The following is a 13,993-nucleotide window of genomic DNA, read 5'->3' on the forward strand; positions in this document are numbered from 1 at the left end:
AAGAGCTATTGCAGAGCCTAGGAAAAATGGAAACCTTCCAATTTAATTTTTGGAGGCTAGATTTACCAAGATAACAAAACTGAAAAAGAAAATTAGACTGATTATTCATGCAGAAATCTGAAACATTAGCAAATGGACTCGGTATATTTAAAGGATAAGGCAAGTAGTAACACAAGGGAGCTCAACATTAGAAAACGTGTTAGTATAACTCAGAACTTTAACAGAGTAAAGGAAGAAACTAGAGATGCTGAAAAATAATTTGATAAAATTCAGCAGTAATTTCTATTTTTTAAAAAAATATTTTATTTATTTGAGAGACAGAGCGAGAGAGAGCATGAGCAGGGGGAGGGGCAGAGGGAGACAGAGAGGCAGACTCCCCTCTGAGCAGGGAACCCTACTTAGGGCTTGATCCCAGGACCCTGGGATCATGACCTGAGCCCAAGGCAGGCACTTAACCAACTGAGACACCCAGGCGCCCCTCTATTTTTTTAAAAAACTCATTAGCAAATGAGGAATATCAAGATCTTGCCTTGAATGGATACATCATGCTGCTGTATTTGCTGTATTTCCTAAAGTCCAGCCCTCAGGCATCTGTATAGACAGGACGAGCACTTCCCTTCTCCTGCTGCATTCTCTGCCTTTCTGGCTGAAATGGACTCACAGGAACCTCAGCAAGAAGTTTGAGGGAAGGAGGGGAATGAGTTTAAGGTATGTGTTCCTCTGTTTCCGTCCCTACAAGGTCACCTGGGCTGTCAGTGTACTTCTCAGGGCAGTTGACTCCCCAGGACTCGTGCCCTCAGAGTTCTGGTAATCATTCCCTCCATCGTTTCTTTGACTTAGAGTTGATGAAAATGCTGCTGCTCCTAAGCCCTGGGGTGCTGCATGAGGCTTTACTCTGCACCCAAATCCTTGTAAGTACAGATTCTCTTTATTCACAGTAGCCTTGTTCTGTAAAGTCGCCGAGAACCCTGAATTAGTAATACGAAACCACTGCTCCCGGGGAAATAGAGGGTTAGAGTCCTGCAAGACTTTGGTCACAATGTTTTTTCCACTGATCAATACAGAAGCATGTTTTACATCTGTTTGCTGTTTAAAGACACCTTATTTAGTATATGCTGTTGGTTTATGAACACTGAGCTCATGGCCAACAACACTGCAGCTCATGCCTGAATGAAGCTTATGAAACACACACCTTTTCTCTATAAGGCACATTGCAGCTGTTCTGTGTCTGGGATACTAGACAGCACTTCAGCACTATGCTTGGGGGCCGTTTTAAACAGCAAAATTGTCAACAAAAGTACAAACATCCAAAAAAGGTGTCACCGAGTCGACTGTACAAAGACATTTGTTTGCAGTAGGAGAGCTGAAACAAAATGCAGAGCGTTGCCTTGTTCTGCCTCAGCTGGGAGGGCGCATGTCAGTTACACGTTTTGTGTCACTCCACACGTGTCTGAATTACTGTGGAAGCATCACCAGTATTGACTTCAGGGTTACAAATAAATTTTAAGAAGCAGGCGAATTTGCAAATATGGAATCACATACTATGAGGATTAACTCTCGTCCCTTGATAAACAAATTCTTCTCAGATTATGCTATTTCAGAATGCCGTTGGTTTCTTATTAGAAGTCTGATTTTATAGGCATATGTGCCAGAGATCTATAAATGCCATATCAAATGGTAAAAAATTAGTAGTATTACTATTAAAAGAACAACAACAACAAAAAGGCTGCTATACCATTCATTGTGCTGGAAATCTTTAGCCAATATGAAAAGAAATAGAAATAAGATATAAATATTGGGAAGGGAAGACAAAAATGTCTCTGACATAGGATGACATGATTATCCATCCATAAAATCCAAAAGAATACATTAAAACCTATTTGGCCAATAAAAGTGTATCAGTGTGGATGGGAATAAACTCAACATATCAAAAATAATAGCTTCCCTGTATGCTAACCAAAAGCAATTAGAAAATGTAAGTGAAAAAAAAATTCCATTCACAACACCAACAAAGCCTCCACAATACATAGGAATAAACCCAACAAACAAAATGTAACACTCGTGAGAACAAAAATAAAATTTGTTAAAGGACAAAAAGGAGCATCTGAATAAATGGAGAGTTAAATCATGTTCCTAGTTTGGATGACTCAATATAGTTAAAATGTCAGTTGTCCCCAAATTAATCTGTAAATTCACTGCAATACCAGCCAAAACTCCCTTCCCCAGCCCAAATCTTCCAACCCATTTCAGATGTTTTCAAAAATTCATTTAGAAGGGAGTATGCACCAGAACAGCAAAGTTTCCTTTGAAAAAGGAGACTACTGAGGGCATCAAAGTACATTATAAGTTATAGTAATTTTCAACATGTAACATAAAGAGGAGGGATAAACAGATCTCTTAAATATAGAGTCCAGAAGATGGAGTCCAGAATTAGACCTATGTATATAAAAGAATTTAGTAAATGACAAAGGTGATATTCTAAACCACTAAGTAAAAAATTCAGCACATCATGTTGGAAAATAAATGGTGCAAAAGATATGTGCAACACATATCCTAAAAGACAAGGGATGAATATACAGAATATAGAAATAATTCCTACAAATCAGTAAGAGAAAGAGCAAAAGAAAAGTGGGCAGTGGGCAAAGGATGTGAAAAGACAATTGAGAGAAAAACATACAAATGACCAACAACTAAATGAAAAAAATCCTCAACTGCAATAGCAATCAGGGAAATGAAAATCAAGCAGGAATGAGCTATCGTTTCCAACCATCAGTTTGGCAAAAATTGAGGAGACTGATAATAGCAAGTGTTAATGAGGAAGTGGGGGAAATGGTATTTTCCTACACCGTGGATGGTTCATCTGTTTTGGAGAGCAACATGGCAGTATAATTAAAATGTTAAATACACATACCCTATGATCCAAAAATGCATCTCTAGCTATCTATTATAGAGAAATATTCTCACATAAGCTCAATGAGATATTGTTACCGTACAAAAATTAGAAACCATTAATGTCCATTAAAAGCAGTATGGTTAAATATGCTGTTATAATTCTATACTGTGGATCAGTGTAGCAATTTAAAAAAAAGCTGTATCAATATATGCCAACATTATGAGAAAAGCATATTAATGAAAATATATGCCATGCTACATAGTATGTTAAATAAAAAATCCAAACAAATCATTTATTTCTCTTTTTATCTGTTTAAGTATGTATGTAAACATATAGGAAAATAGTTGTAAACATACGCATCAAATTAGTAAGCAGATGGCACCCCCAGGGAGGTGAATGAGATTGGAAAGTGGTCATCCAAGAGACTTTTGCTTTCTTTTTAATTTTTAAAGCTTAACAAAAATAACAAAGTTTATCCTTCTAACCATTTTCAAGTGTACAGTTCAGTAGTGTGAATGAAGTATATTCACACTGTTGTACAACAGATCCCCGGAAGTGTTTCATCTTGCAAAGCTGAAACTTTTGTCCCCATTAAACACTAACTCTGCACTTCCCTTCCCCCAGCCCCTGGCACCCACCATTCTGCTTTCTGTTGCTATGAATTTGACTACTTCAGATACCCCATGGAGGAGAAATCATAGAGTCTTTGTCTTTTTGTGATTGGCTTATTTCACTTAGCATCGTGTCTTCAAGGTTCATCCGTGTTGTAGCACGTGTCAGAATTTCCTTCCTTTTTAAGGCTGAATCATATTCTATTGTACGTATGAACCACACTTCTGTATCCTTTGTTCATAGATGGACACTTGGGTTGCTTCTGTCTTCTGACTATTGTGAGTAGTGCTGCTATGAACATGGATGTGCAAATATCTCTTTGAGACCCTGCTTTCCTTTCTTCTGAATACATAGCCAGAAGTGGAATTGCTGAACCATTTGGTAGTTCTAGCTTTAATTTTTTGAGGAACCACGATACTGTTCTTGTTTTATTCTTATCACCTAAATCTTTCGCAACGAGACTATATTTATGTATTATTTATGTAATTAAAAGTAAAGGAAAAAATTAGTTTAGATAAGCAGAGTTCAAAAGCCATCAAGCACCAAGTGAATAGTGGTTTTGATGACAACTAAGAATGGGAAGGCTTGGCAGTTTCTGGCCTACCTAAAGGCCTGGGAATGGAAGATGCTGAAAACTATGAATCTAGCATTTTAATTAGCATGACAGATTGTTTTATTATTCATAAATATCCACTAGCTTGCCTTGGGGATGCTTATGCTGGCATGACCGTGTGGCTTGCTTTGGCCAATGAAACACGAGCAAAAGTACAGAGCCCCATAGTGTGCTTTTCTGTGTCCTCCTTACCCTCTGCCGTGATAACCAGCAATGTGGCAAGAAAAGGCCTGCCGTGGCAGCTGGGATCCCCAAGGGACGACGGGTGCAGCAGAGCGGAAGCCACCCTTGGGTGCATATGAAGCATAGGAGAGAGCTAGCTCTTGGGGGTTGAAAATGACTGGATTTCTTTTCGATGCCACAGGACAGTTTGGCCTGTCTGTCTCATGCATGATGTATATTTAAACTCCTTCACCTCCGTGAAGGCTGTGGACTTCTAGTAGGAATCTATAAACTTGAAGTCCTTTTTCTAGCAGCCCTTCGTCTTCTTCTGAAGATTTGTGGGCATTGCTTCAGTACCGTGGAAAATGCCGACACTATGCATCCACCTTTGATCTCAGGGACCCAGCCACGCAGCCCAGGATGTGGCACCTCACAAATCATCCAGAGCCCTGTTAGCCTGCAAGGGACAGGGGGTGTGGTCCTGATCATTCCCTGGAGTCTAGATACAATTAGGACTAGCTTTAGATGCAGTAGGAGTAAACCCAAAGAGGGTACACCACTCTGTCCCATTGAAAACCTTATTACGTTAAAGCGGAGGTGTATCCTCTCCATCTCATGAACCATCTTGCAAAGTGCAGCTTTGAGACAATTGGCCAAAGTGTGAGCTGTGGGTCTGCTGCTTATGGTGATCGATCAACCCATCGATGGCAAGCACAGTAACTGCTTCCAGAGTACCGTCTCTCACCTGGAAAAGGACAATCTGCTTCACTATGATAGGATCCTAGTGATAGGATCACATGTCTCCGCTTGGTCACTAGTCCAGTTCAGGGTGAAGGTGAAGCTGGGTCCTGAGCTTAACTTCATTCTGCGGAGATGGCTAAAAAGTTTCCTTTATATTAGTTATTTGTCTCGTCTTTTTTTTAACCAGTAAAGTTCTGACAGATGATTATGCAAGAAAAGTATTTTAGACAAGCTGTGGCAAACGAGAACTGAATCATTACAAGAATTAATCATGACTGGCCAAAAAAGAGCCCGATGTTAGCTCCATGAAAGCAGCTATTAAATCAAGGGCATTGAATTCTTCTAGCTAATTTTCTCATTTTCTGGCCTATCCCCAGCTGGCTTGAAATGCTAACACAGTTGCTGAGAAATTGATGGCAAATCCAAACATGGTACAAAATCCACAGGACTTCAGGGTTTCCGAGATTCTTTGGAAGAGTCCTTTTAAGCAAGTGTTGATCCTCCCTAAAAACATCCTAAGAGTATAGTTTTACTGCCTCAAAGGAGATACGTGATGTCAAAGATGAGGCCTACTCAAGGGTGTGTTTTCTTTTGACATTCCTTTATGTCCTGTTGGGAGTTCCCTGCAGTGCAGCGTTAATTAGCGTTTTCTTAATTAGCATCTTTCAATCTTAGAAGACAAGAGCCTTCTGGGGTGAAGCATGGTGCACTGGGGGCTAGGAATTCAGAATTCTCCCTCTGGCTTCACCACTGACTAACAGGATCTTGGGCAAGTCAGAGCACCTCTGGCCTTATTTTTTGTCTATAAAACGAAGGTAAAGTAATTATGGCTCATTAATATTATCTGATTTGTTAGGACAAATGTCATGACCACATCAGCATAAAATTTGGATGAGACTGAGAAGTGGATCAGACACACTTAATTAGGAAGGTGAAGGAAGAGGATGATTGCAGCAGGACCCCGTTGCCTTGTCCCCTGGCAAAGGCTTCCCCAGGGTACTGGGGACAGGGGAAGAGGCTGGGGACAGAACCATTCTTCATAACTGTTATTTGAAATTGTGGTATATTTGGCTATTTGGCTATATTTAAGTTAAGTTTTAGTAAGTTACATAACACATTATGATATATATGATTATGTACGTGTATATACATGTATTATGATTCTAGATAGATAGATAGATAGATAGATGATAGATAGATAGATAGTAGATAGATAGAATGATGTTTCAGTTGTTCAGTTGATATTTTTTTTTTGTCTTTTTAATTTTCCAAGTCAGAGGAACTCTCTGGATGGTGTTAAGGAAAGAGATCTGAAACAGATGGATCTAATTCTGATATTTTGATCAATGAACCACTTCCATTCCCCATTCTGGCTCCATGATGGATGGATAAGGCCGACCAGTGAACACCTCTCTTTATTTATGGGAACGCAGCAGGGATCATTCTGGTATGGGGATGTCATCCCTTCACATCTAAACCTTTTCAAATTGACATGTAAAGCTGATGCTGCCAACTGGCAGAACACTAGGTACTTTTTTAGACAATTTATGTATTCTATCCTAGATACAATTATAAAACTGACGGGAACTACAAGCCTTATCACCAGGCACTAGCATACAGTAAATTAACATACTTAACATTATTTAAATTGTATTTCTTTTAGGAAAACAAACAACGACAAAAGCTGGAATCAATAACTGGCCCCCCAAAAAGAGGTGGTGGTTAGAATGATCAAAAACAGAATCTTCACTGTCAGGAGAGGTTCAGTTTGTGGTTCTTATTTATATCCAATCTTTGCGAGCATTCTTTACGCAAAATCGGCTAGGGCTTCATCAACTCTGCTGAAAGAAAGAGAAGATGAAAAACACCTGTAACCACCAGCAGGTGATTCAGAGGGGACGGAGTCTTTAATTACGTCACGAATTTCCAAAGGCATATCCATCACACTGGAGCTCACAGAACATAAAAAGATATTGGAGAAAACCCAACTTCAAGTGCTAATAAAAAAGAACACAAAAGGTTTCATTCACCAGCAATCGCTATTTCCTTTGATTTACAGTTTTCAGAAAGCAACAGTGTCATTCAACTGCAGGGTCGCAGAGCCGCCTTCCGGTGGAATGCTGATTAGGTGGCCTGCCGTGACGTACACGCCGAATGAGTGGATGACAGCCAACTCCTCATTACCACGGGCATAGCGGACACAGTGATCACGGAAAACATGTTCCAAGGGAGCGGGGCCAGTCATGGCGCGGGGGCAGCTGCATGCAGAGCTCGTTGCTGACTTTGATTCAGACATCCTCCCAACTAATACCTTCTTGCCAAAGGAAGAGAGCATTATGCAGATAACACAAAACGATAACAAATCAGCCCAGGGCTTTGCTCAAATCCCTTCTGTCTGCTTCCTGAGAGGTATTTTCTGAAATTCCCCATCTGGAAAACTTAGGCCAGCTCCTACATCAGTTATTGAGCTGGTCATGGAATGACAAGTGGCTCTCCCTTCTCGGAATTGTTGAGTAGAAGTGACAAGGAAGGGGTTGGGGGGCACTTTCATTGTATTGGCAATGTTTGGTTTCTTAAGTCAGCTAAGGAGGACATGGGGATCATTGTATTCTTCTTTATTCCTTTTTCTTTCTTTCTTTCTTTTTTTTGCTTATCCTAACTATTGCACAGTGTATTATTTTTAAGAAAAGTAGACTCAAATATGAGAGCTTGGGGAACTAATTTGATCCTCTTAAGTTATTTATGTCTGTGTACCCTATTCTTTGCTCCAGGCAAGAATTATTTCAAGCAATTAAAATTTTCTCCACTCATCAAACATTTCTTGCTATTTTAAAAATTACAAAGATAGACATAGAAATAAATAGCAAAGACAAAGCACTAGTTCCTCTTGGGCCCCTGTTCTAGGTTCACTCCCCTACCCCAGAGATACCCACTCTCTCTGGCTCCGTGTATCTCCTTCCAGACCATTTCCTATATCTATATATGCATATATTTACATATATATAAATGAAATTTAGCGTAAATATAATGTCAGTTTTCACCTACGCATCCTGGGCATTGATCACGCGAGGTCAGCAAGAAGAGAGGACTGATGCCCTGGGTTAGAAGAGACAGGAACGTCTGAAAGGAAAACTTGAATGAGAGAGAGAGACAGCTATGATCTTGGTGGGAAAATATTTGAAGGGCACCATGACTGGTTAAACTTGCCCTAGTCTGTGGGCCAGGGACTTGTCTAGGACATTCAAAGTGAGAGAACAACATGGGCAACGGTCCCAAGCTGGGGTCCTTAGAACCTTTTTGGTCAGTTGTGCCTGGAGTAGCAGCCAGTTCCTTGACTCGAGGGCTGGTGGCTGAGGTGGAACCTGGATGACCCGGGCGTGCACTGGGCAAAGCGGAGCAAAGAGCTGGTTTTATGACCGAAGCTAGCTCCAAAGATACTGTGCGTGTGAACAGTTCGTAATTGAGGTGAAGCAGCTTTTCGTTAGGGTCATGAGTTAGGTTAGTCACTGCAGAGGGAAGGCATGGGGCACAGAGGAAGAGAGCGAGGCCTTGGTCCCTTGCTCCAACCTAAAGAGGCGTCCCCTTTTATCCCATGGGTAGTGAGGGGGGATAAAAGTCAAGTAAGTAGTAAATAGAGGTCAAATCAATAAGTAAATAATACGAGTCAAATCTTGGGGAGCTGCCAGTTTATGGCTGCCTTTAGGGACAAAACTGTTTGTCCTTTGACTCTGTAGGAATGAGAACCTCCTGACGCAAGGTGAGACTTGCCACCCATGCAGGGGATCTGGAAACACATACTATATGCAGACAGTGAGCGCAGAGCCAGGGGTCCTGTCTCCTGGCACTTCCAGGGTCTTTGTGCGTGCGTGTGTAAGTGCGTGCGTGTGTGTATGTTTCCTTACTCCTCCTTCACACCCTTCTCTTCCACCTTTGTGTATGTAAAACAGAATCCCTTGGTGTATTTTCTGGTACAAGCTTTTTTGTTGTTGTTGTTAACTGGGTACGATAATCTACATACCATAACATTCGACCTTTTAAGGGGCGCAATTCCGTGGCCTTAGCATAGACTCCTTTAGCAGAGCCCGTTTTCCTTCTAAATGCTGCAGGCTGTTCTCCGTAGAGGCTCTTTGCAGGAGCAACGTTCTTCCCGTATGTGATTCCCCCTGGCAAAGAAGAGCTGCAAGAAAGTGGGGAGTCTGCTCTTCCCTATGGCTGCCTCTGCCCGAGCCCGCACAGCCTCCCACCTGCTCTTGATTGGCACGCTGATGCCCGCTGGCTTCCCCGACGCACTTCGCTCAGGTTCATGGTGTCTGATGGAGGGAGAGAGCTAATTCACGCCGACTCTATTGATTTTTGCCATCTTCTAGGTTCTTCTTACTCCCTCTTTCCCTAGAGGGACAGTTAGGAAATAGCTAACAATCCTTGAAGCCAAACTGAGTTTCCGAATTCATTGCATTCTTAAAATAGTGGAAAAGAAATAAAAAAATCAGGCCTCAGTAATATCACGGAGAGGCAAATTATGTTCCTGTCTGATTGTGAGGCAGCCCGGCAAATCCATAGCTTCAGGGATGACATATGCTGAGAAAGGATATTCCTTGATGTTAAGAAAATAATGGGCTAGCTTGTACAAGTGAGTATCTTTCTCCTTGAAGCTAATTAGACAGTTCAGGAAACCTTGTCAGGGAAGGAATATCTGGTATTTGTCTGGTTCCCTGCACAAAATAATAATCCAGTGGCCAGAAATAACTATGGGTGCACGTAATTTTGTGAGAATACAATAAACAGAATTCTAAATTCACAAAACATTAAGAATTAAGGAGTAGTTATTAGCTTTCCAAAACAATTTGGCATTTTCGTCCTGCTGAAACTTTGTCGTATTGGATGTGGCTGACAGCAGCAAATAGGTCAGAGAACACAGGAACTGCCATGCTAAAAATTCCGAGTCATAACGTGAAAAGCCCAGACTGTAGAGTAAAACAGAGCCTTAGCAAACCAAGGACCATCAGTATTAGGTGATTACCCAAGATCATGTGCCAATTCAGAGCAGATTTTTGCATTTTAAATTGACATTGCTGGAAGCTCCCCCACCCTCCATAAAAGCTCATGAAAATTATAGCTACTGGAGTTCTTGTGAAGGTGAGAGGGTGAGGAAGATGCTAAATTAGCTTTACTGGTCTTAGACAGCTGCTTGTCTCCCGTGCAGCACTGAAAAACCACCAGACAGCAAACACTTCCCCATGCAGCCGCATGAACTAGGCAGGGGTGTGAGTCGGCATCCCCTGGGGAGCTTATCACAAACACAGAGGCCTGGGTCCCCTGCCTCGAACCCATTCAGTAGATCTTGGTGGGATGGAGGCCTCTGAAATTTTAACAAGCTCCCTAGATGATCTTGACGCTTACCAATATTTGAGAACCTCTAACAGTGAAAACAGTTGGAGCTTTGAAATCGAAGAGACATGAGCTCCGATCGAAAGAGTCCATCGTTCTGTGACCTTGAGCAAGCCACTGCCCTCTGAGCTACTTTTATCTAGCTTTCAGGGCCGTTGGGAGGATTCGGTTAATGATGTGTGTTGGGTGTTTATCTCAGGGCTAGCCAACCAGCGCACGAATAAGTGTTACTCCCTATGTTCGTCCTCTCCGGCTGCCAGAGCAAACTACTGGGGGCTGAAACAACAGGCATTTATTTTCTCCCAGTTCTGAGGTTGGACGTCCAAGATCAAGGTGTTGGTAGGTTTGGTTCTCTGGAGGCCTCTCTCCTTGGCTCACAGATGGCACCTTCTTGCTATGTCCTCACGTGGCTTCTCTGTCCCGGTGTCCTGGCGTCCCTTCTTCTTATAAGGACATCAGCTCTAGTGAGTTAGGGCCCCACCCTCACCTCAATTAACCTTAATTACCTCTTTAAAGGCTCCATCTCCAAATACGGTCACGTTGAGGCTTAAAGTGTCACATATGCATTTTTGGGGGGGTACATAATTCAGTCCATAATGCTTCCCCTCGTCCAATCCTTTTACCCACGCTCCTTTCCTTTCCCATCAGCGTGCACCATGGCTTAAAGTTTGAACCATCTGTAACTCAGAAGAATAATTTTGCAATACTCACTCAATAAAAGCCCTGGTTGAAGGTGAAGGCGAGAATGGGGTGTGGCTATTTTGCTGTGAAGGGAGCGGCTTCCTAGGCATCCAGTCCCCAGAACCCCGGTCCAAGAATATAACAGAGACTCTACTCTTCGCTCAAGGATCTAAAAACTCTCACCACTTAACATTTCACTAAAAAATAAATGAAAAGTAACCTAGATGAGGAAGGTACAGAATACCCCTGTGTCCAGATTCTCAGTTCTCTTTCTGGAAGGCACTTTTTAACCCCTTTAAGACAGAACACAGCAGAGAAAAAGAAAAGTCTTTTCAGATTTCCCAAGTGGAAAGCTTAACTTTGTGATATATGATTTCCTGACAGAGTGGTTACTTAGCGCCTATTTTTAGAGTCCATAATATTCCGTTTCAGACATGTGAGGCTTCCTTCTAAGCAGGCTGCCTCTCCCGCCCTGCTGCCCAACTGTCTCCTCCGTGGTTGCATACAAAGCCCCACAGAGGCCTGCAGCCCCGTAATAGAATCTGCGATGTGAATGTTATTCATTGTGACGTTACGGGGCAGCACCTTGCCGCCTCAGAATCCACCCCTGATGTAACTGGCAACACACTGAAATGAGTCAGTCTATGAATCACTCGAGATGAAGTTAGAAATCTCCAGCCACCACGCTGTCCTCTTATGCATATTAGAATGAATTAAATTTTCTGGCCTAGACTATGAATTACATCTCTTTTCCAATTATGTTCCTTGGCTATATGTTTTTTTTTCCATGAAACTGAAGCAGGCTTCTAAAAATATATGCATTTATTATGTATCTTCCTCTGCTTGATTTAAAATACGCCACTATGATTACTCTGCATTGTAAATGACGAACTGAATGAAGAAGGCTGGGAATGGTTATATATTTATAAAATGTAATGAATATTTCTTCTTTGATAACTTAGGTGGGATTAAGGCTCCGGTTAGGGGCACTTCTGATGCGTTATTGACAGGACCATTCTGGCCATCTCAGTGACTGGAAGCAGTCAAAATATCCACGCTCTATGCCCACGTCCCTTCTTGTTTGCCCCATTCCTAGGAAAAGAGCCATATGGTTCAATTCTAAAATGTCAGCTCCCAAAGAGATCTTAGCATCTCTGAATTCCATCCCCTCTGTTTTCCTCAACTTTTAATTAAACCAAAGTCAAACATAATTTTCCACCACCATCCCAGTGAGATGTAAAGTGTAATTAATTTCCTGCTCCTAGGCTCAGTCGTGTGACTTCCTCTGGCCAGTGAGATGTTAACAGATATGACACAAGAACTTGGAAAGTGCTAACGTGGTTGGGCCTGCTCTCTTGTACATCTGCTGTTGCTATGGGAAGAATATGTCTGGACCAGGCTGCTGGGTCCAAGAGGAGGAAAAGACACTTGTGATCAGAGTTGCCTCGGCTAAGCCTAGAGCAGAGCTCCCCGTTTTGCTCTGCAGGTAATTGAATGAGCCCAGCCAAGATCAGCAGAACCAACTTGCCAAGCCCAGCCTAGATCAGTCAAAAGCCAGCCAACTCACAGATATGTGAATTAGAAAAATAAATTACTGTCATTTGTAAGTCATTGAGTTTGGGGATGGTGCATGATACAGTACTTTGGAAGCAATGGCTGATAACTTTGGTCACTTGTTTTGTGTTGTCATCTGCCCGATCTCTCCATTTTAAAAATTCTTTTTAATCTTTGTAATTTATAAGTAATCTGTGGGATGATACCTCAACACCATGTGAATATCCAGTATCCAACATTTTGCTCAATTATCTCAGCATCATTCATGATCCTGCCTGAAGCAGTTATTACACTGAGAATTGCTGGGATTCCGTGTACACTGACCAGCTAGTGTGCTTTGGTAAAGAAGCCCTTTTCCTCCCGTACTTTTATTTTAGTGCCAATGTAAACTCATGATTTCTCTCTTATTCCATACATTATAAAACATTACTGTTATTATTCTTTTTGATGTTCAAACCTGTCCCAGTTTGGCCAGTGAGAGCTCCTTCAAGGCACCTCCTGTGCCCTTTTCAGATATTTCCTATAGTGTTAAAGCACTTCCTTGTCTGTAGCAGTGTAAGACAGTCTCTCTTGCTTGATTTCATTTGCTAGTATTTTGTTAAAAGATTTTTGCATCTGGGGCGCCTGGGTAGCGCAGTCGTTGGGCGTCTACCTTTGGCTCAGGGCATGATCCCGGTGTTATGGGATCGAGCCCCACATCAGGCTCCTCTGCTGGAAGCCTGCTTCTTCCTCTCCCACTCCCCCTGCTTGTGTTCCCTCTCTCGCTGGCTGTCTCTCTCTGTCAAATAAATAAATAAATAAAATCTTAAAAAAAAAAGATTTTTGCATCAATGTTCATGAGGGATATTGGTTTGCAGTTTCCTTGCAATGTTCTTTTCATGTTTTGGTATCATAATAGTGTCCTTATGATATGAATTGAGAAGTGATCCCTCCTCCTCTGCTGTCTTTATGAAAGAACTTGTGTGGAATTGGTATTATTTCTTTCTTAAATATTTCGTCAACATCATCAGAGAAGGTATCTGAGACTGGAATGATTTTTGTAGGAAGAATGTGAACTATAAATTTAATTTGTTCACTAGATATAGGGCTATTCAATGATCTATTTCTTCTTGGGTGAGTTTTGAGAGTTTATGTCTTTCAAGGAATTTGTCCATTTCATGTAAGTCATGAAATATATTGGAATAACATTGTTCCTAATTCTGTTATTATTCTTTTAATATCTGTAAGATACACAATGATGTCACCTCTTTCATTCTTGGTATCAGTAATTTTTATCTTCATTTTTTTTCTTAGTCAGTGTGCCTGGGACTTAGTCAACTTTATTGATATTTTCAAAGAATCCATTTTTT

The 13,993-nt window shown here is 41.4% G+C and overlaps 1 long non-coding RNA gene across 1 annotated transcript; it reads right to left on the reverse strand.

The window, feature by feature from the left end:
• Positions 1–7,068: 7,068 nt before the first annotated feature.
• On the reverse strand, positions 7,069–9,389 carry LOC121100201. Its single transcript, XR_005831933.1, has 3 exons — positions 9,040–9,389; positions 8,067–8,141; positions 7,069–7,332 (listed from the first exon to the last, which is right to left on the reverse strand). It is a non-coding gene; the product is annotated as an uncharacterized LOC121100201 (long non-coding RNA).
• Between the last annotated feature and the right edge of the window lie 4,604 nt (positions 9,390–13,993).

Source organism: Ursus maritimus, unplaced genomic scaffold, assembly GCF_017311325.1.
Source record: "Ursus maritimus isolate PB19 unplaced genomic scaffold, ASM1731132v1 scaffold_10, whole genome shotgun sequence".
Classification (NCBI taxonomy): Eukaryota; Metazoa; Chordata; class Mammalia; order Carnivora; family Ursidae; genus Ursus; species Ursus maritimus.